Source organism: Amblyomma mixtum, chromosome 2 (genome assembly GCF_055824585.1).
Source record: "Amblyomma mixtum isolate Tamu chromosome 2, ASM5582458v1, whole genome shotgun sequence".
Lineage (NCBI taxonomy): Eukaryota > Metazoa > Arthropoda > Arachnida > Ixodida > Ixodidae > Amblyomma > Amblyomma mixtum.
Genome location: NC_143013.1, coordinates 237,594,699 through 237,618,167, shown reverse-complemented (window position 1 = coordinate 237,618,167; position 23,469 = coordinate 237,594,699). Strand labels below are relative to the sequence as shown.

At 48.8% G+C, this 23,469-nt stretch overlaps 1 protein-coding gene and 2 non-coding genes across 8 annotated transcripts in view; 1 reads left to right on the top strand and 2 right to left on the bottom strand.

Moving 5' to 3' along the window:
* Positions 1-23,469, top strand: part of LOC149363053 (cholesterol transporter ABCA5-like) — a 144,022-nt gene that overhangs the window by 66,454 nt on the left and 54,099 nt on the right. The window contains exon 1 of one of the 6 annotated variants that reach the window (XM_089573350.1): positions 18,925-19,228. The exons of the other annotated variants lie outside the window; for them this stretch is intronic. The gene's annotated coding sequence lies outside the window, so the exon portion shown is untranslated. Of the gene's footprint in view, positions 1-18,924; positions 19,229-23,469 lie in introns of those variants that run through there. 6 annotated transcript variants of the gene reach the window in all.
* Positions 81-152, bottom strand: TRNAE-CUC (transfer RNA glutamic acid (anticodon CUC)). Its single transcript has one exon. It is a non-coding gene; the product is annotated as a tRNA-Glu (tRNA).
* Positions 11,225-11,296, bottom strand: TRNAE-CUC (transfer RNA glutamic acid (anticodon CUC)). Its single transcript has one exon. It is a non-coding gene; the product is annotated as a tRNA-Glu (tRNA).

Here is a 23,469-nt window from a genome sequence, read left to right as displayed (position 1 = left end):
TATAGATGACGAGAAAAAAATATATTCTGTACAAACGCAGCACCCGCGTAATGAGTGAAAAAAAAGAAAAGAAACGAATCTTCCGACACCGGGGACCGAACCCGGACCTCCTGGGTGAGAGCCAGGTATCCTAGCCACTAGACCATGCCGGATTTTTTTTTCTTTATTGCGTTTTCACAACGGGTACTAAGAAGTAAAACATGTCAGCAACACTTGCACTGACACGCAGGTTAAAATTTTTTCAGTTCAACCAAGTCATCCAACACATTTAACCAAAACCAAGTTGGCTGATCAGGCAGTGCCTGATACACTTCCCTCAGACGTATGACACCTTCAATGAAATGCTCGCGTGGAGATCTCGCAACTACTTCTGCATTGTTGAATTGTGTCCTTGTTTTCCATAAACTATGGAGGCCAAGGAGCATAATAGTGTCATAAGGGATGTCCTGTTTTCCTACCGGTAAGAACCTGATGCCATGCGGGTGTAGCGGTAAATCTTTCTTTAAGATTCTTTGAAGCACATCCCAGAAGAAAAACGCATCCCAACAATCTAAACCCACGTGATCTATTGTTTCAGGTTTTTTACATAGAAAACAATCTGTTGGCCAAGGGACAAAGAGTCCTTTATCATGCATCCATGTTTTGACGGACAGTGTTCCGGTGTGAAGTTTGAAGAAGAAAGTTTTCAAAGATGGGTAAACTAGGCGTCATCAGAGACCATTTCACTAGACCATGCTGGAGAACGAGTGCAGATAGCTCATACAATGTGTTGCTACTATGTGTCGCGCACTTGTTGCACTGTGCCAAATTCGTAATACAATTTGGCAGCCCGTGCCAAGCGGGTCTCCCACTCTCTTGGCACACGCGGATGGCATTCCTGGAAAAGCTGGGGCCGAATCCTCCTCCACTGTGGCTAGGCGGCAGAGCGCATGCGCAGAACAATAACCCGAGGGGTGTTATTGTTCTGCGCATGCGCCCTTTCACAACGCTACTCCTCTATCCCCTAATAGATATATGTATATCCGCCTATTCAATAACTCTCTAATGTGAAAATAAACGAAAGCAGCGTTTATTACACAAGGGCGCGTCACAATAAGTGAACGCAGTCAAGAACTGACCATGTACGCGACTTACAGGCGCTGCCGGCACCTGCACAGCACTTGGACAGTGACCGCCACTGTGAACACTAACATACGTTCGTGACCACAGCGACTACCCGTCGCAGTTCATTCGCACCTTTAGCTGAACTGGCCTCATTGTTTCATTGTTTGTGTGCTGTTCTAGATCGAATGTATATGCACCATAGTATATGTGCAATATCTGTGCGCGTTAAAGAACCCCAGGTGGTCGAAATTTCCGGAGCCCTTCACTACGGCGTCCCTCATAGCCTGAGTCGCTTTGCGACGTTAAACCCCCATAAACCAAACCAAAGTGTCCCGGGTATTTTTTGCCAAGCGAAGTCGCGCAGAGACGAAATATAGTAAGATACAACTTAAGAAAAAACAGCAGTTGCTAATACTGGGCCGCGGTCCGCGGTGTCTTGTATTACTCCGCTGGGCAATCGCAACGGTAAACGAAATCAGCTTATTAATGTTTGACTATATCCAACAATCCACGCATAAATTCTAGAACTCATAATTTTTTTCTAGTAATAAGCTTCTTGTTTGCGTGACAGGAAACGTTTAAGCAGCGAACTACGTTTTCGTCGTGGAGGAATTCTGTGCGCGGAGGCTGAACGTGGGCGGAGCTTCACTGCAGACTTAAACCAAATTTTTGTGTTGTATCTCTGGGTTGTAAATAATGCGTAGCGATTCAGTGAGCATGGAACACTATCTTAGAAGCATGAACTCGCATTATATAATTAATAATCGTATTATTTGTACCCAGCAGTTTCGGTTTCGGTTCGTAGTTGCCAGGTTTTGCCAGGCTCTTTCATGACGTCAAAAACCAGACTCCATGAACCAGACAATGCGTTGTCACGTGGGTCCGGAAAGCCGTGACGTCGTGTAGGCATGTCGTCTGCTTGACACGCACGTGGTGCGCGTAAACACGGAGAGCCGGGCGGAGGGCAAGTCGAACAGCTCCGAGTCGGAAAGAAGAGTTTTATTTCGGCGAAGACACCGATTATGAGGAATCGCGGGATGACGCAGACGAGGAAGAAGACGCCGCGGTTCGAACCCCGACAACCACTTCATTTTTGATCCGCTGGCCAGCGATTCCGAAGAGGAGGCAGGCGTCAGGCCCGACGCAGCTCAGATTGTGCCAGCGAACGCCTAGCGTGTAGGCAACGTCAAATGGTAAAGGCGCGTTCACACTACGCCGACGATCGGCCGATTTCAGTCTGGCGATGGTCGGCGGCAGCGATTTTCGTGCCGTCGGCGCGTCTGTCACACTGCGCAGACGCCGACCGAGCACCGGTCGTCGCCTGACGAGCGCGTCGCCGTCGCGTCGCCGAGATAGCAGCCGTCGGCCGACCCGTGTGTCACACTCTGTCGACAACAGCGCCGACCTCACGCCGACGTTGTCCCATCCCGACAGCTCGACGCTGCTTCTTCGTGCGTGCTGCTCGTCTGCTAGCTCCGTTGATGAAGGCGTCGTGGAAATCGAACTTATCTTCTATTATGGGACGAGTTCGCACTAAAGCGATGTGACGAGTAGGCCTTTTATTATAGCACAGTCGACTTCCAAAGCGCCGTCAACTGCGGAAGCGAGACCACCTAGGCCGCGCAAAGCACTGTGGGAAAACGGAGCGGCGCGGCGCCGCGCTCGCGTCTTTTCGTCCGTCTCTCCGACTATGCCTGATGACCGGAAAGCCTTTCTCTGCCATCTCGTCGCCATCGCTGTTTCTTATACCTGTGCTACACGGGAACGTTCGAATGACATCTGAGCAGAATTACATTCGAGAATTGGAATGGCATTCGGACTCGACGGACGCGTGCGGTGCTACACGACACTTTCCAAACGCATTCAAAGCCTCAGCTCGTTTTCAGTGTACAACGACGACGACGGTCACACTAGTCTGACAACGACACTGTATATATCACGCTCAACATCAGCTTGTTATTATAGTGAAATATCTAGTTTACTATGATATGATTGCAGTGGGACAAGTTTTTCAGGCCAACGACACCGACGAATCCGATCGGCGGACGGTCAGCCTTGTCGGCGGCTGAGCGAAAGCACAGTGATGAGGCGGCGATGTGAATATGTTCGCGCTTCTAAATGAGCGAAACGAACGGCTATATTTCACATATCCCCACCTGAACACTCCCCAGCGATAAGCGCTTGCCAAATTAATTTCCGTCGACGACGACTCCCTTCCCTTCCGCGACGACTAGGCCTAGCGAGTCCGCAGGGTTGGATCTGTGATTGCGTCGGTTGTTTAGAGCGAATCATAAGCTTTAGCGAATAAAAATGGTCACCGAGTGTAGTTTTAGCAACAGTGACCTGAAATCAACTATTGCTTACATCGCAGGGCACGCATATGATGAACGGGAAACGCCGGTGTGACCCAAACTGCCGAGCCGTGCTTTACGGCCAGCAGCAGTCGTCGCTGTCGCTAGCTTGTGGATAACAAGTTAGGCCGTTTCAGTTAAAGCGAACGGTCGCCAAACATACTTCTGGATAAAGTAGTTTAAAATAAAGTACTGGTCACGTCGGAGGAAGCCGGGGCAAGAAGCGAGAAGCGCCGGTTTTGCGCGATGTCAACAGCCCGCTTCCCACACATTATCGCACTGCGTAAACAAGCACGGCTACTGTCGGTAAAAAAGAAAACAGGTTGTTTAATAGAACTAAAGCGCCAGTTGCGTTTTATGTCATGAAAACGAGCACTAGCTGTTCGTACGCAGTGATGTAAACAACAGTATGAGTGCACTCGTGCTCATCGGCGCACTCCTGAGAAATTTCATGCTGACGCGGTAGATGCTCATTGCTGTAATATTATCTTCAAGCACTCCCTTAGACAGACTAACAGATAACCACCACAGCAGTGCGCTGCAAACTTTCGCTAAGAGACACCAACAACGCGCACGAGAAGACGCACAACGCCTGAACACGGCGGCACAACACAGCAACACGCTTGACAGCAGCCGACGCGCGAGGCGATCGCTCCTTTCTCCCATCATGCTTTGCGCGGATCCGCTAGGGGATGGCGCGGCGCTGCAATTTGTGGAAAGGTCTGTTCAGGCGCGTTCACACTAGGCCGACGGGACCCCGAGGTCGACGCGACAGCGACGCCGAAGGTCGCGTCGGCCAACCTGGTCGTTCCCCGACTAACCAGTCACACTGCACCGACGACGACGCCCCAACGACCAAGCGTCGTCCTAGTGTGACAACGCCGCCGACCAAAACGAGACCCGTTGGCCGACGTGCCTTGGGCATATCGGTGGCCGAGCGAAAACATTCGCCTACCAAAAACAAGTAGCGAGCTCAGAGCGCGAAGTGCAATCATTATTTAGACAAATAATGCACGCGCAGCAACATTCGTCAAGCCATATGGCCACTTGGCCGACGCGCCGCACTGATCGTCGCTTGCGAACTGCCGCCCCACTGCGAGCAGGGACACGGAGCGGTGAGCATCGCTGCGCCGCTCTACCCAAGCTCCGCCCGCAACCGGTGTCGCACTTCGCCGCCGTACAGCAGTCCCTCAGAAAGACTGCTCGAGCAGCGACAAAGCATGCATGCTTATGTTGCGAGCTTTCGGCAACGGCATCGCTCGCGGGCGCTCCGGGCGACGAGCTCTTCTGCTGCCTGGTTGCCGTGATCGTCGCTAGGCCTATAGCCTCTTCCGCATCGAAGTCGCAGCGGCCGGCGCTTCGGAAGTCGCCTGCGCTATAATAAACGGCCTGCTCTACACATCACTTTACTGTCAACAGTATCATCTCACAATAAAATAATAGTATGGTAAATCTCCACGACGTCTTCAGCAGCGAAGCGAGCGGGCGCCAGGCGAGCCGGACCGCAACGTCGGGCCAGCGGCTGCTGCGAGGCGGTTGTGGCAAAAAGTTTGCTCGTATCACAGTCGTTACCTTTGCCAGCAGCTCAGTATTCGTCAGCGATCCTGAAAAATGACACATTTTTCACATTTCTTATCCCAGGGTTTATTATTTACGTCAAGAACACACTTTAGCTCCTTTTTATGACGCCGGCAGACGGGATCCAGGCTGGCCGGCCGGCCGGCATGCTCGGCGTACTTCACGTTCGCACAAGAAAATACATAACATCCATGATACTAGAGAATGCTTCCTACATTAGAGCACGGGCAATGTGCCTATGCAAAAGTGGATCTTTCGGCAACGACATGCATCGCCTGCGGCAACGCCGGGCGTCCATCGCACTCGCGAGCGTGCAGAAAAAAAAAAGACTCGTGAGCACTCGTAACCAAGGTTCCTAGGCCGCGAAACCGCAAAACTTGGTCCCGTACGTCAGAAAACTGTGCAATGACGTAGGAAATACTTGCTTGTGTTTTCTTCTCTTTTCCTACGTCACATTGATGCACTAGCGATGGCTCAGACTTCAAGAGTGAGCATTTTCACAAACTTTAAAATGAAATTAAAATATGTTCTAGACCTCCCTTAAATTTAATACTTCGCTCTTATGGTCCTCACATACAAAGGAAACGTATGGCAGTCTTTTGTACAGCCTTGGAATTTGATGTCTCTACCCCTTTAAGTTGTATCCGACTATAGTTTTGCCGAAACAGAAGCGCCACCTAAAAGCTTACGGCACCGCTGTGGAAACACCAGCAAGACGGAACCATTCGCTTTTCTCGTACGCCTATCTCCGTGGTTAAGGTCGCCCGTTCTGCGGACGCCCTTGACCGGGGGTTGATACATGAGAATCTATAGTTGGAGATCGCGGCGTTTTATCTCACACCGACGCCTGTGTGTTCGAGTGGGATCGAGTAATCGCGCGTGCAGTGCTGGGAGTCGCTGTTCCGCCTATGTTACTCTTTCTCTGTTACTGTATAACGCAGGGAAAGAAATGACCGACCCTTTTTGCCTGTTATCTTCTGCCCGTGCGGGCTACTCTGTACGTATAGCATTGGAACGGGGTCACCCGATATTACATTCTGAATATTCGATTCCGCCCTTTGGTATAGCCTTATCGGTGTCCTTTTTGAGATCCACGGCTGTCAGGCGCGAATGCGGGGTGAGGTGTAATGCTCGCACGCGCGGACGGATCGGGCGACTGAAGAGGACGGCCTACGCTGCGTAAATTCAGAAAATGACACCCAATGCATGAAAATTGCTTGCACCTGCATCCAAAGTTGAAATGGTATTATTAAACTGGTGCTCAAATGTGTACTAAAACAAATTACAATAAAAGCCTCTTTCTGTGTTTTTGTTTTGTACTGTCAGTTCTTTATTAATTTATGCCTCATTGATACTTTTTTTTGCTAATTTGTGCTAATTACTATGTTATGCTTGCTGTTTTAGGGAGGTCTTAATAATGGTTCACGGGTAGTAAAGCAAGCCAGATGGGAGACATGTGTGTGTTTGTGTTTGTGTGTGCGTGTGTGTGTGTGTGTGTGTGTGTGTGTGTGTGTGTGTGTGTGTGTGTGTTTGTGTGTGTAAGAGAGAGAGAGAAAAGGTTCTGCTGGCGTAAAAAGAGGTCGTTGTAGAAGGTCATGGGTTTGCACCTAACAGGGTCCTAGCACCCCGGCGCTTTATGAATAGAGCATCGATAATTTTATATATTTCTTTCAAGTCTCTGTAAGCCCCATGACGGAAGGAAACATTTATTTCCGGAGCGGACATGCTTTATAGCTGGCGAGAACCGCTTCTTCACAGTATGTACTACACTGGCCAGTGCAGCGACAGAACCGTATTGAAGCAGCGTCAGTTCATGCGCTTCCAAACCTGCTGGAACTTGCGAGACGATATAGGGAACCGCAGCTCAAGTTTGCCGTGTGGACTGCAGCGCCTTAACACACAGCATAGCGAGAGGAGCAAGCAGTTCTGGGGGCGCTCTTGGTGCTATTCCACGCCACCTTCCTGAGCTTATTGGCGTGAGCTTCTGCGCGCTGTCGAAGCCACACGTGGTGCGTATCAGTTATCGGGGTTATGTCTACAGAAGCGAGGCAGATAGTGCTATCAACCAAACGCGGGCTTCTAATCGTTCAGAATGTGCCCTCGCGTTTGTAGCGGCCCAAGCGACTGACGGCAGCAGTTTTTAGTCGAACAGTGGAATAACTGCAGTGCCACCTGGGCAGCGCACGTTCCCTATATGTAATCAGGCAGTTTCGGGTTACGTTATAGTCAGTGACGAGATTACGTTTTAGTCGTTTCGTGCATTGAATATCTTCAATAATGGGAGAGGGAAATGCACAGGGAGATCAGATTTAAAGTGTAAGTTCCTTTCAGACACCTGAATGTTGCTTCCGAGGAGGAGGAGGGGGAAAACTATTAATGCGAGAGCATTCGAAGCCTCATGGAGCCCATATGCGTCGTTGGTCATAAAATTCGCCCATTGGCTGCTGGGAAGTGACGTAACCAGACAGAAGCATTCTCATTGGTTGGAGTCAATGATATCCCATTGCCAGCACATTTAGGTGTTCGCGTGAACTTTCTTTAGACCGTCACTACAGTGAAAACGAGTGCTTGCCCCGCTGATGCCCGTTCGTCACCCTGCAAGCCCGAGTGAAGCCGTGCACCACTTGCAGGTGTGAGAGAAGTAATGGTAGGTTTAATGGCAGCTTTATATGTATGTGCAATCTGCTCTGCATGTTCCCCTATCTCCGGGCAGTTGGGACAGTGAACTATGTCTCACTATCTGCGAGTTACTGCAACTCGCGTAGTACACTGCGGCGCTCGGAACAATAGAAAACTGGCACACTGGAAAGGTCCCCACACTATGTGAGATGTCCGTCGTTATCATCCACGTTTCGATAGGCGTGGCTGTTAGTGTCGGTGCCCTGGAGAGTGCAAGTTCTGCGTGCTTCAAGGATAAGCGTCCTGAATGATAAGCTATTCAGCGCGTCTCGGATAGTGAGTTTCCATGCAGCTGGTTGTCTACGGTTGCAAGCCATTTTACTTGACGTTAAGCCCGAAATCTAAGATATTTCGATGTGCGGACTATTAGTATACTGCGTCGAAAAAAAGAAAGCCGGGCAGGACCGTTGTTCTCTCCGGGTTCTCTTCGTCCCCACCATGATACAAGAAGCAGCCCGCGGTCCATCGTTGATGTCACAGTACTCACACAAGCAAAACCATGCAACACACCCGCAGCTTGCTTGCACTCGCGGTGCTCCGTGTCCTCTAATGGGCGGACGGCAAATTTCGCACAGTTCGCTTCAGGCTCGGCGTCGAGTTCTCCTTATACGGTTCGCCGCGGTATCCGGACGATGGTCGCCTGTGTTTGTCGAAAACTAGACCTATAAGCATCTGATGCTTAATACTGAACCGGGCTCACCTTCGTGAACGAAATAAAGCGCAGTGTAGCGCCGACGCAAAAAGTCACCAGTACTCTGCCTTACAATATGCACCCATTCTTTTCATGCCCGTGCTTGCAAACACCGTAACGGAGCACATATCAAGGACTTTGATATATAATGCAACTCAGATGGTATACAGGGTGACTTTTTTTCAACCTGTACAGATTGTTATTTTCAAAAATGTTTGCGTTTTAACGTAGTTAAACCTAGTATACGTGCGAAAGCAAGTGTTTACCTGAAAGGCAGAGCAGAAAGGTGGGGCTAAAAATTAACGTGCAGAAAACCAAAGTGATGTTCAACAGCCTAGCAAGGGAACAGCAGTTCGCAGTTGGTAGCCAGGTGCTGGAAGTAGTAAGAGAATATGTCTATTTAGGGCAGGTAGTGACAGCTGATCCAGATCATGAGAGGGAAATAACTAGAAGAATAAAAATGGGGTGGAGCGCATATGGCAGGTTATCTCAGATCATGAATGGCAGTTTACCAATATCCCTCAAGAGAAAAGTATACAACAGGTGTATTTTACCGGTACTCACCTATGGGGCAGAAACGGGAGGCTAACAAAGAGGGTTCAGCTTAAGTTAAGGACAACGCAGCGAGCTATGGAAAGAAAAATGGTAGGTGTAACGTTAAGAGATCGGAAGCGGGCGGAGTGGGTGAGAGAACAAATGCGCGTTAATGATATCCTAGTTGAAATCAAGAGGAAGAAGTGGGCTTGGGCAGGGCATGTAATGCGAAGGAAAGATAACCGCTGGTCCTTAAGGGTAACGGAGTGGATTCCAAGAGAAGGCAAACATAGCAGTGGACGGGAGAAAGTTAGGTGGGCGGATGAGATTAAGAAATTTGCGGGAATATGGTGGCCGCGGCTGGCGAAGGACAGGGTTAATGGGAGAGTCACGGGAGAGGCCTTTTCCCTGCAGTGGGCGTAGTCAGGCTGATGATGATGATGATGACTTGACTGGCTCGTGGTTTTGCTTTGCTGTGTCGTCGGCACATCTGGCGGCGATATTAGACTAAGCCTAAGCACTGATCGATGTTTAGCTCATGTGATCTGCTCGCACCGCAGATGGAAGATGATGACGACGACGATGTGCAGTGCACAGCGCAAGAGTGTGTTGCAGTTGTTTAAGACTAGGCGTGCTGGGCTGCGGCGATAGCCTATAGTTAATAAAGAAAAAAAAAACTAAAGACGGCGATAGCCAAGTGCTCTCGAGCACCGACCAAGGAAACTGGTCTGTCCGTGCGGCGAGTATAAATCCCGGTCGCGTTACTGTTTATTTTATTTATTTATTCATGGTCAAGGTCAAGGCTTCAGCGATCGCCCGCTTTTTGCAGCTTTGGTCGGGAAGTAGAGCTTTCGCTCTGAATCTGTGCGAGATACGTCGGAGCGGCCTGTTGAACAGAATTGTATAGCAAGGTGGACATTATGTGCCTCATATGGATCACTAATTAGAGGATTGATTGACTGAAATTGACTAATGAACTTTCTTATTTGATTTTAGGAGAAGAGGTTATATTGCGAAATTGATGGCCGTCAACGTCGAAGTAGATCTGTGTTTTTAAATTTTCCCAATCGGTAAAGTGTTTCGAAATATAGAACGTCAAAATATACGCATTTGAAAGTCCGTGGAGTTGGATTTCCGGCGTTGCATATTTATAAAATGGCATTTCTCGCACTTATGCATTAAACACTGGTGCAGTACTTGATGATGTAAACGAAGTGAACTTGATTTCGGAGACGATACCACGCGCGGTGGCGCCATTGTATAATTACATCGTGTGGGAAGTGCAACAACTCAGCAAGCTTTCGAATGCGTAATTTTTGACGTTCGATATTTCTAACCACACCGCAAGTCAGGAAAATCTTAAGAAGGACTAGCCCTCGATGTTGACGGCCTTTAATTTTGCAATATAACGTTGCCCCTAAAGTCAAAGATCGAAAAGGTTTATTAGGTATTTTCAGTTAATTAACCCTCTAATTACTGATCCATACGAGGTACACAATGTCCGCCTTGTTATACAATTCAGCTCAACAGAGCGCACCGACGTGTCGTTCAAAATTAAAAAAAGAAAAACCTACAAAGGTTAAAAATATCACCCTCCAAATACTTACGCACACTGTAAGCTGCTAGCCTGGGCTGTATTAGATGGCTGCTACCATACATCGCGTCTCACACCCCTCCTTAATCGTAGGAGCTGGCTTTCGCTGTTTTCATATCTCGAGCATCTAGAAATAGGGCGCACTGAGGTGGACTCCTTTTTGTAACGTCGACCTCATACAGTGTTCCCGAACAAACGTTGTCGCGAAATCGTCGCGCTAAAAAAATACAAAAAGGAGAGAGAGTGCGCAGCGGTTGGGTGTGTCACAGAAGCGGCGGTTTTCATTCCGCGTCGATTCCACAAGTTTACGCGCGAAGCTTGAATCACATTTTTTTTTTTTTTTTCACGCACAGAACCGCAAATGCCGCTCGTTCTTTTTGGCGGAAGATGAACCCTTGGTCTAGCGGCGTTGCGGGCAGGAATAACGTTTCCGACTTTTTATTTTTTTCTCGAGAAGTGAGGCCTCCGAAGCAAACAAGAAACACGTCCCCCGTTTCGACAGGCGCTAGAACAGGGGTAGGGATCAAAATTTTTTCCAACCGCGCGCTGCGCGATGGCACGCTGCCTGATTTGTAATCGAGAACTCAGAGAAAACTAAATGTGCACCGCGTGCAGTTGCGTACCGTGTGATTTCCGTAGTGAAAACGACAGAAAGAAAAAAAAAAGCTGCTTTAAAAGAAAAAAAAAATTCTGTTCCGACACCGGGAATCGAACCCGGGCCTCCTGGGTGAGAGCCAGGTATCCTAACCACTAGACCATGCCGGAGATGGTAGGCAAAGGGAAAACCAGTCCTAGCGGAGGCTTTCTTGACGCCCGTCGGAAATCTGTTCTACACACTACTTGTTCCGTTTGTTGCTCCCAGCCACTTCCAAATAGAGATGTAAAATTTCATGAAATTTTGAATGGCATGAAAAAAACCGTCTTTTTCAGGGTTTTTTTCATGAAAAATTGGAAATTTTGCAAAACATGACAAAAACAGATTTATTTGCAACAGCACGACGATCAATAATAATACTCCCATGGAGGTAAAAAAAACTAGGAGAGAGTGCGCTCAGCCTCTGCAAGCCATCCTCCTCTGACGCCGCTACCGAGGGCCCTTTTGCGCACTGACTCATGGGAAATAGGCCCTCCTCCACAGTTACCAGACTGCCAGCCAGCGGTGCTTTTTAGTGAACGTCCGTGCTCCGATGTAGCGCAGAAGCGCAGCGCCTGTGTTGCAGCTTTGGCGGACTGCGTACCAAGCTCGAGGTTGTCTCAAGGCTCCGCGTCTCAACACTTCTGTTGATTACACTCTTGAGTTTTTGGGCGCACTGTAGAAAACTGCAGGTAAACATTTCATCAAAGGGTGCGGCCGCGACCTCGTCACTGTTCAACTGTGGTTCATAAAGAGAATGGAGAGGAATTCCTTTCGTCGTTATACACACATACGGAGCTTTTATTTCAGCGCATGCTATAAGTGGAGAACTCGAGAGTAGGCGAAGAAACGAGCCTCTAAAAAAGGGCGCAGCGGCTTCCAGAGCGCTCACGGCGGACGGACGTGTTTAACGAGCGCTCCGGCGCGCTGCGCAAGATTCTATTTCTCAGGCGGACCTCGGCCCGCCCATGGGCCCGGCACAAGTCGTGCCGAATACGCTCGCGCACATACGTGGTTCCGACGTGAAATGCAGCAGTGAAGTATTTCTCTCTCTCTCGCTGTCGAGACAGAGAGTGCCGGCGGTTTTACGTCTGCCCCTGCACCTGCGCGGGGTCTCCCAGCCACTGCGCACAATCACTTACAAAAAGAAGTAAACTGTATGTATACATAGCCGCGCGCTCGTAGCGTCCTGTCTCGGACTAATCGCGCGCGCGGCACACCGCATTAGCGGCCGGGGTGGGGCGCCCGGCCGCGTATACCGTCCGAGGTAGCACCCACGGAGCGTTCATGTCACGCGTACACTACCTGGCGAAGAGCGAGCGGGAAGTCAAGCCCGCCTGCTCGATGAACGCACAGAGGCTCACCATTGTTCTGTCACGGGTGCGCACACTGCCGCGAGGCCACAGGAGCGCTTCGAGACTGTCCGGGATGATTCCCAGCGCCCTGCAGGCCGCGAGAATCTCGCGACGCGGCACTGCAGAAGCGGCACAGCGAAGGAGCATGTTCTCCACTGCGCCGCAGTCAGCGCACGCGTCGCTCGGGGATGGTGGCCGCTGCGGCGAGGGAGCAGTTAGCGCTCACCACGGAGCCGTCAGTGAACACAAGCAGATGGTCGCGCAGTTGCTCGTACAACGAGAGAGCGAAACCGAAACCGAAATCCGGCTAAGAGCTACCACTGCCTTGTCACGTGAGGGCCTATTTCCCATGATTCTTTCCATTATATTTTTTATGACTAGGCTTCAAGATTGTGACGTCATGCTCCCTCCTAGTTTTTCTTCCTCCATGAATACTCCGAAGTTCAGTCGAATATGTAGTTATATATGTCATATTGTGAAACAAACTTCTTTTTCTATTGCACCGAGAAGATAAATAAAGATTTGCACTTCAGGCGAATATGGAAATATAAATATCATATTTGTGGAACGAAATTCTTGTTCTATTGCACTGAGAAAGGGAACATGAAAACTGATCTACAAGTCACTCCACATCGGACTCAGAGTCACTGTCGCTGGATGCGGCACTACGCTCAGCAGCATGGATTGAAGGTGTCTCCACAGCTAGGTTCAACTGCACATACACAAGCTTTCGAACGCGTTCCCCTGAAAGCCTGTTGCGAATCCTTGTATGGACGTTTCCGAAACGTGACCAGTTTCGTTCGCAGCTGGCGGTTGATTATGGTATCTGCAGCAGTCGGCAAGCCAGAGGAGTTAGCGGCTGGTTGGTGCAAAGGTCTTGCCACCAGGTAATGGGGCCACGTGCTTCGCTGAAGACCCCTGTCCTGGACCAAATTCCTGCGGATGTCCTGTACTCTGCTACGTTGGAAATCAAGAAGCTAGGCTTGTATTTGGCTAAAACCGCTTACGTGCACAGCAGCCTATGTTATTTATGCCGTGTGTGTAGCGCTGTAGAATTTGCAGCCATTTTGTTCAAACTATTAGTGTGTTTTAAGTCAAGCCTGGAGCTTATATGTGACCTGGCCTTCAACCCGCGTACTCGCAGCACGAACGTTTTAAAAGCACTACCTGGCACCGTCGATGACGACTGCTCTCCAATCTTTTAACGATGAATGCTGTAATGGTTTTCAAAGCAAAAACAAAAACCCAAACTGAAAGCAAGCAGCCATAAAACCTTCAAATTGCATTTTGAAATTGAAATTTTCGAAGTTTCTTTCCATTTTCCCTCGTCTGAAAAAAACGAAAAAAAAAACGTTTTTTTTCCAAAATTGCAGTGTTTTTTTCAGGCCTTCACATCTCTACTTCCAAACCTCTGTACGGCAAGGCTCTGGCGCGCGAAATTTAAATATCTACATAAAAGCAATTGGCTGCGGCACAGCGCTGCGTGGGTTTTCGGTACTTTCAGCGAACTCAACTTATCAATTATGGGAAAACTACCTGTACTATTTACGTCACATACATGCTATAGATATTGGATTTTTAATGCAGCAAGCGCTAAAGAAAGAGCCCACAAAGTCTGGACGTAGCTTCCGATGTGTAAGCGCGCCAGCAGTAAACGACGAGCGGCGCTGTTGTGTATCTGTGAGTGTACTCGTGTCTCGCTGCGTTTTTTTTTTTCTAGAGCTGTCCAACTAAGATGGATTGCTACTCAGCCAGCCAATCTTGCTGTTTTGATGCATGCGGTGTAGACAAAAGTAACGATAATAAACGATAAGCACAAAAAAGAACAAAAGCCTGTCTCTTGAGGTTGGAAACAGCGTGAGCATTTTTGCCGGAATTTGCTGGTAACGAAAGAAAGTTAAAAATCAAGGAGACTAAGCTCTTCATCGCCCTTTTATCAATACCGCAACCATTTGCTGTTCATTCCGTTATATAGCCCGTACGCTATGTTGCTGATAGTGAATTTTAATGGCGCAAGGACAACTGAGGCCAAAAAGCGTCATGGCACAAGGTAATTCCGTTCACACAAGGTAGGCCGGGTTTGTGATATAAGCATTTCACCCTAGATAAGCCGAGCCGAGCAGGGAAAAGCTTTCATCACGTCACCGGTGGGTACCAGGGGAAACTGGGGATCGAACTCCGCGTCTCCCGCAAGCGAGGTAGATGCTCAAACCATTAGTCCACCGCTACGGTATGCGCGGACTATACTAAGAACTAGAAATTTTACGCTATGCGGACTATCTGCAGGTGCGGTCTGAGTACTATTTCTTTAATATCACCCAGTATAGCATGAAATTTGCGATGCGATTCTGTGCACAGACTGCGGAGTGTATATCGGGTGTGGACTGTATACCAGAAATTACGGTATTTGCGAATAAGTTTGATGGATTTTTTTTTTCCGCAGTAGTGTTTTTTGCGGCTGCTTTGCGAATGAGGACGCAGTGAAACGACTTATAAATATATCAAATTGTAACGCTGTACGAAGTTCTGCGCTAACTTTTCGCTTTCGCGAGGTCGTATATATATTGAATATTTTTCTTGTCTGCTTTTTGGTTGCCCAAACTGATCGTGTTTTTGCCTTGCTGCAAGTTTGACATTTCATTTTTGCATATTTCATTCATTGACTTACTTCTGTTTGTTTATGTTTGACTGTCCCAAATGAAGAGCTCGGTTTGCATTTTGTTTAGTCCTTGTTTTGCTCATGTTCTATTGCCCAAAGAACAAGTGTTTTGAAATTATTATTTGCTATCATTCGTTCTGTACACTTATGTCATTTGTATGCCCCTCCTGCTTGGGCCGTAAAGGCCTGCAGTATTGAATAAATAAAGTAAATAAATAAAATAAATAAAGTAACGCTGTCACGACAGCCAGTTCTGGGCTGTTGAGGGCGAAAGGTGCAAGTAGTGTAACCATCGTGCGTTCCTTGCTTATGCTAGTTAGCCATGGTTATGCGCGTATGCCCGAAGGTAGTCCCCAATCCGTTTTTCTTATTCTCGCGAGCATCGACTACCAATTTCCATCGAATAGGCATTTTGTAGTGCACATTTACGTTTGCATATCGTTTATTAACTGCCTCGGTAGTTCAGTGGCTTTGATACCCGGCTGCTCGTTAGCTCGCGGGTTCGATGCCGGACGCGGCGGCCGTATTTCGAAATACAAAAACGCACGTGTGCTGTGCGGTGTCAGTACACGCTGATGAACCCAAGGTGGACTAAATTAATACGGAGTTCCCCACTATTGCGCGCCTTCATAACTCATGCTTTGCTCCGGAACGTTAAGCCCCACATTTTACGATTTACGATTTACCGATTTATTTATTATTTATTCATAATACCTTACAGGCCCCAGAAGGGCATTGAGTAAGGGGGGCAAAGAACGACAAAATGTGCAAAAGAAACTAATTAATGCAACATGAGATAGAAAAGAATAAGCAAAAAGAAACTAATGTACAAGGCAAAACTTAAAGGCGAAAATATACATAGGATACAAGGTACTTATTAGTAGCATGAATGCCGGACATACGGCCAGAACAAAACGCAATGGCAACAAAGGAACAAAAGTACACTGCGACAAAGAAAATCAGATAGGAGAAAAAGCGATGTCATGTGAGATATTTACGTAGTTGATCCTGGAATGGTTGATGGCTGCCGATGCATGCGATACTGTCAGGAAGATCATTCCAAAGAGCGATGGCACGTGGAAGTGCAGATGAATTAAAAGCGAGGGTGTTTCCGTAAATGCGTTTTATGCTGTTCTGGTTATAAATGCGTGTAGGCGTTTCAAGAGGTAATGGAGATGGCCTTGTGCTGTAAAGATATTTATGAAATAAGCACAAAAGCGCAATGGAACGGCGAATTTCTAAAGGCTCGAGGCCGATATCAAGTTTTATCGCTGTTATGCTGTAGTGAGGGCTGTATTTGCGTGTTATGAAGCGAGCGGTTTTTTCTGGATTGATTCTAACATGCTGATTAAGTATTGTACATTTTGTTTCTTCGCCCTTGCCGTGTGCTCAAGTGACGCCGAAGGTAGTTAGACTGGCATCCGTTGGTCCCATAATGGAGACTGCATTCGCCATGCAGTCTATCCCTGAAAAAATTTCTTTCAAAGTACGCATGTGACCGTCGTCGTATAGCCACGAGGTGTAACCGTGCTGATGAAGAACCGTCATCGTCACAGATGATTGTAACCCAGTCCCTTTTACTATTGCCCACCCTATTTTTTTTTCCGCCAGAACGACCTCTCCAATGACATCGCTACCATCTCATGCCCATCCACATTCGCCGAAGCTGTTACCAACCATTTTTCAACATAAAACTTGTTCATTTGACTGTTTGTACCCACCCCTTATGTAATACCCCCAGTGGGTCTTTAAGGTATTAAAATGAAATGAAATGAAACGTTTGCCCAGCGAGGAGTGCGACGTGCATTATTCAAATGAGAACAGTCACTAGTTCCTCTCAAGAATGACCCTAGAGTTCTAACTGTCTGCAGGGATAAATAAGTACTTTGAAGTAAATTATGGGGCTTAACGTCCCGGTGCCACATATATGGGCTTTAAGTGCCGTACTGGAGGGCTGTGGATTAATTTAGACCGCCTGGGGTTCTCTGACGTGCGCTGACATCGCACCGCATATGAATCCTTCTGCGTTCAGCCTCCATCGAAACGCGGCCGCCGCCGTGGCCGGGATTCAACCTTGGGTCTCCGGCTCTGTAGCCGAGCGTACTAACCCCTGAGCCACAGCAGCGGGTACAAACGCGTAATCACGTTGAATCCACTATTGCGTAGGTGGCTACGGCAATGTCGCTCATGACTTCGCTCTTCACCTCCGCGACCTTTGCCGATCTGAAATATATATTGGTTCTCACCGCGCTCCTGAGGCAGAAGGTAAACAGAATGCCGACATAACGGCTGTTACTGAGATGAGAAGGCTTTGGTACGGAATGACCACACAAGGCTCATATGCAAGTTAGAGCGAAGCACATGCAGTCAGGACTTCGTCTGTTTGGCCATGTGATTTGAAGGGACGAAAGTTTACGACACGGGTACGACCAAAGAAGAGCTGGGGAAAATCGGTGAAGAGGTTGCCATTGGAGACAGCCTAGGACAGGCAAAAGTTGAGGGCACTCATTCGAAACAGCGATCAACCATAGACAAGTGGGCAAGCTGAAGCAAGAAGAAGAATGTCGCCTTAGTCCGGTGCGCTCGCACGCAATCCCTCTGATACGTAATCGGCGTTCTTGAGAATCGCCTCAAGCGTTGCTTAGAAAAAGAGGCGATCGCTTTATGACTAATCAGAACTCTGCCAAGATCATGGGAAAACCGGGCGAGGTGATAGTGGCAGACTGCGTTACCGCTATGCTGCCAATGAAGCTTGACTCCATAGATGAATGAGGGACGCGCAGCTTTACCTGTGACCCTCTTTTATCGCTTGCACTGCTCAATTTCATGTCACGGTTGTACAGAATGTCTAGCTTTGTTCAGTACAGATTGATCAGAACAGATAACTATGAAGCTAATGAATACAGTATTTACTCATTCAATCATACACGTTAAACCACCACAAAACCGAACCAAAACCAAATCAATTATACAAAAAATATGCTTGAACAACGCATCTGCGTGGCCAAGACAACCGAACCTCGGAAATGGGACTTCTTAGCCGGACTGAACATTAATGAAGGCTGGCACTCCCTACCTGGAGTCTTCCCGTGTTTAAGCACACCTGCCCCGGCTCTATGCTATGCACCGGCGCGCGCTGCGTGGAGGAAAGTAGTGGAAAGCGTGGCTGGTTCAGGCGCACATGACGCGCGGCCCGGGCTCGAGCAGGAACAGGAGCAGCTGCGGCAAGCAGCGTGGGCGGCGAAGTACGAGCTCGACGAGTGATGATGCGGAAAATGTGCAGAGCGCGGAACGTCCCCTCTTCCCCCTTTCCACTTCCACCGGAGTGCTTCCCGCACAGTGCTGGTTGCCTCGAGTTGTTTAACGGCAACAGCTGCGAAACTTCGCTTCAAAGTGCATCCATTTGTACTGCACTGTTTGTGTTGGCTAGCAGCGGGATGCGCTCCCTATGGGCGTATAAAAACAACGCCTGTAATATATTACCTTCAATTTATTGTTTTTTTGTAGTTCGTTTAGCAATTGGAAGGTGGCGCGACTATCTCTGAATTCCTGATTTTGAGTCTTTTAGTGGATTGGATTTTGTGGCATGCGGCTACTAGGAGTTTATCAGCTGCCACGGGCAGTCAGAACGGTGGTTTTCTGTTTTGCCCTCCGGAAATAGGGCCGCCCTGGGAGAGCACGCTTCGCACGCTTGATGGGTGTTGCGAAAGTGCCTGCCTCGATCTATTTACTGCGCGCCGGGAGAGAGAGAGTGAGGGTGGGCGACTCTGCGGCGCATCGTTTCGAAAAAACGCTCGCATTTTTGCGCCATTTTTCGAATTAGCGTCTCGGATAACTGGCGTCGTTCGCTTTCCATATATATATACGTAGCTCTCTAAAATGTGCCCGCGTCGATCTATGTCGCGCCTGTTTCCTAGCGGGATGATGAGTTTGGACGGTTTCCGTCCCGAGCTCACCGAAGGGACACGCGACGCGCAGTTCCATTCGTCGTAGCCAGTGCCGTCGCTACATTTATCGGAGTCTTTTTCGTCGGGGATGTCGAAATCCAAGTGAGTGAAGAAGTTGTTTTGAACTTTGACCTCAGGAAAGCGGTGTACGCCGTTCCGATGGAACAGATTAGCCTGTTGGTTTTTACATGGTATGGAGCAAGAGATCTGAATTGGGCTTCGCATGTGATTTTGCATATCGTATGAAGACAGCCTCGAAGAGATAGCGCAAGCGGCGCTCAGCCGCGGTTTTTGAGTGCGCCTGATAGCTGTGGCCCATTCGCTCGCGCTAGAGAGCACTTTTTTTGCTCATTGCTTGCTTTGGTTTTATAGAGTTTCAACGGCCGATGGAAGCGAAATTCTTGAGGCCCGTGTACTGTGCGATGTCAGGTGGTCAAAATTTCCAGAGCCCTTCACTAAGGCGTCTCTCATAGCCTGAGTTGCTTTGGGACGTTAAACCCCCATAAACCGAACCAAACCATCAACGTTCATAATGTTCATGGAGTTTCAACGTCCCAAAACGACTCAGGCTATATTTAGCTCATTGCATTGTAAAGAGAATGTCAGTAACACTTTCTGTTGGTGTGTATGCAGTCAGCCGGATACGAAGTGACCAAAAAGGCATTTCTGTTTGACTTGTGTGCTTACGTCAGGTTGTTCGGAAAAACTGCTGCGCCAAAAAGATCGCTGCTTCTGCAGTGCTTAGATGGAATGTTAATCTCGCTATAAGCTGAGCGGTTTTTGGCTCCACTGGGTAGTTATTTAGAACCTGCGCTCTAAAAAAAAAAAAGACTGCAAAAAGAGAATTATGACGCTTATTGAAGGCTCACTAGCTACCGGTCTACTGCACAAAACGCATGTATATTCGGCACATGGGTGGGTCGTGCAAATTTCGTTCCGTCTTCAAAATTTCTTCGCGCAGCGCTGATTAATTGCTCAGTTTTCGTTGTTGACATTTAAGCGTCACCGAGTAAACGCGACGCACGGAATGCAGGGCATACCGAGTGCCCACATCTCCGTGAGTATGGCTATGCTACTAGCGATCGCGATGTCCATTTCGTCGAGGTTGATTTGTGTGGCGAGGGAGATGAAATATTGAATTTTAAAATACAATTTTCCCAGCAATAAATGCATCTTTGTTGCCGAACAAACGTCGCTATAGCTAGAAAGAGAGAACCGATTTTTAAACAAGAAAAATGTTGGGCGCAGTTTTCTTCTCTGTAATGTGTCCAGCTACGCAGCAGTCAACGGACATAAACATTACAACAGCCACTCCTGGTTGTCTATGATGACTTTCATTACAACTTCATTACGCCTGCGTGTAATGGCGATTTCTCGTTGACCAACAAATGTGCTGAAAAATGTTTTTTTTTTTTTTTGCACGGATGTGTGTGCCGACTCCTTTACGTGGGTGCGGTCTTCGCGGTAAATGTTCTATATAATACTGTGGTTTCCAGAGGTGGTCGTTACAAAGGAGTTGTCCTCGCAAAACCGCCTCCGATCTCGGGATCTGAACCCCTCTGAAATGGATGCAGTCGGTCTGTCGAGCTGAGTTTGCTTATAGCTATAGCTGGTCGGGATGAGTCAGCCCCCTCTGCACGGGTCGGGTTGCTTATCGCTACCCACATGGCAAGGTGTTGTTGTTAGTGGATATTTATTGGTAATCAGAAAATAAAAAAGAAGGAACAGATGTTGCTAGCCGCGGCATTTGTCATCGAAGCCTGAAGCACCTGAGCTGCGGCTTGCGGTAATGCTGCCTTGAACTGCGGGGGCGCGGAGGCTCTGCCAGGCATTTTGCCTTTACCTCTGCCCCCTACACGGAGAGAATCCGTGAAACGATAAACATTCAAAAATGAGACTGAGAGTACAGGGGAGGAGGAAAGAAAGGGGTGAGCGATAGAAGAAAGGATAAGGGTAGGGCGGCAATATACACTATGTACAAATACAGGGTGTTGAGATAAAAATAAATGTGGGGTGCTGCCCGTGCAAGGTTGTTGAGAGGTACGCGGTGCGCGGGCGTGGAAATTGCGTGGTGGGAGGGGGGGGGGGGGGGGGGGGAGCGGCCGGCTGCGGCCCACGTAGACGGTTTCAGGTCTCTTTAGCAAATGGGGAAGAACTATGGGTCACGACAAAAAAAAGCGAAATTTTTCATTTCGGAACTTCTGGTTCTAAGCTGGGGTCTCAAGCCGTGATCTCGGCTTCCTTGAAGCGGTCCATGCATGCACAGTCGGATCCAGCGTAGTAATCCCGGCTCCTGTCGTGACTCTTCGCATTGTGTTCACGCGCTTACAATCATTAGTACGTTCAGCTTGCATGTGTGAACGGAGAGCGTTAACACGCGAAAGGGGACGCGGTGAACACTGTGCACAGAGACAGACTAACTATCCGGTTCTCACTAACCTGCATTGATTTGAGCACCAAGACTGGCGGGTTCTTCCGCGAGGGACATTTTAGGTGCCTATGCACTGCATGCGTCACTCTTTGAGAGCTTCAGTGAGCACATACGTTCTACTCGTTAAACAGGAAGGATTAAAAGGGAGAGGCTTAACCTAGCACACTCTCTTTTATGAAAGGGAATGCGCTAGATTGCAGCTTAATCCCCTTTAACTCCCTTGTGGTTCGAATTCGTTTTTAGGATGTAAATAGCGTTGCCGCGAATCGCAAGACTGAGGCAGATACAGCTGCGCTGTGGGCTTCCGGGATTTGTGCTCGTGGTGGGATGTGTTCGATTGAGACGTGTAGCTATGGAGAGAGCCGAATGCTAACCGGGCTGAAACGTTCACACAGTTCCGCTCCCAGAACTACTTAGTCAACCCAGTGTAAACGAAGCAGTGTAATTCTCCCCCCCCCCCCCCCCCCCCCCCCCCGGCCCTCCCGAAGAGGATAAATGTACAGTCTTTGTCAAAAGTAACCAGGCTGCGTGGTTTGCTTCTAGCTCGTACAGTGGAGCCCTTACAGCATCCCTGAAGCTGAAATTGTCGTTAAAGGTAAGGACTGGGAGTCTTCTTACCTTCTAACACTTTTTGATCTTTAGGAAAGCCACAAGAGCTCCACTATACAAGCTAGAAGCAAATCATGCAGCCTGGTTACTTTTGACAAAGACTGTACACCGTGAATACCCCTTCCCCTCACCCACTCTGAAAAAAAAGAAAGAAAAAGATTATGCCCACTCTAGTGCACGTGATATTAGATCAAGGATGACTGTTTGTAACGTGAAGATAGCAACGCACGAACGTGTAGTGAGTCTTTTAACAGTTTTGAGGTGTGAATAGAGGGTTCAACATTGCTACTCAGTGTGCGATGCTATGAGTACCCGTTCACGCAATCCATTTACAGGGAACGCGCTGATGGCTTAGTGGTTATGGCGCTCGGCTGTTGACCCGAAAGACACGGTTTCGATCCCGGCCGCGGTGGTCGAATTTCGATGGAGGAGAAACTCTAGAGGCCCGTGTGCTGTGCGATGTCAGTGCACGTTAAAGAACCCCAGGTGGTCGAAATTTCCGGAGCCCTAAACCATTTACAGGACAATGGATTACATTGCACCGTGCCACCATGCGCAGGCTTTATTCATCTGAAAACTGCACAAGTTCTCGAGCTTTAGAGCTCGCCCCTGATTTCGAAACTATAGGCGCTTTTCGGTGAAATTGGGCCGAAAGATTTCGGTAAAGCAAAGAAGAGGATAAGAACGATATCCCGAAGATGAACGTGTGAAGCAGCTTACACCAGACCAGTATGGCATCACATGCGTGACGACATTTTGGCGTGTTTCAAAGGCCTGCCGCACGCAATCAGGACGACCTCGTCGCGCAAAGTACCAGGCGAGCAAGAGCACATATACGTGCGCGGTGGTCACCACTACGGGGCACGCGATCGCACGCGTCGGCGCGTCCACGCTTACGAGCCGCGGTTTCCCTGGGAACGCGGGCCCCGGGCTTTGCATCGACCGCCGCGGTCAGTGCGTGTATAATGCCCGTGCACTTTGCACCGCCCCGGGGCAGAGCTGCTTCCACGGGCTGTCTGCGCGTGGAGCCGCAACCCGGTGGCACGTGTGCTGCGGCAACACTATCGACGGTCGCACAGCTGCACAGTGACCCTGATCCGTGCTGCGCTGAGCGGCCTTTACCAACGGCCTGCGAGGCATCGTCTGTCTGGGCAAGGTCAGAGTCGCACTGCTCTGTCAAATTTTTCCCGGGTGCTGGGCTCGGGCCGCGCAAAGCGTTCACCTGGTGCAAAGCGTAGGGGCAAGTGGTTTACGGACAGCTTTCAGCCGCAGTGCGACAGCCTTTATGCAGGGTGTTTCACCT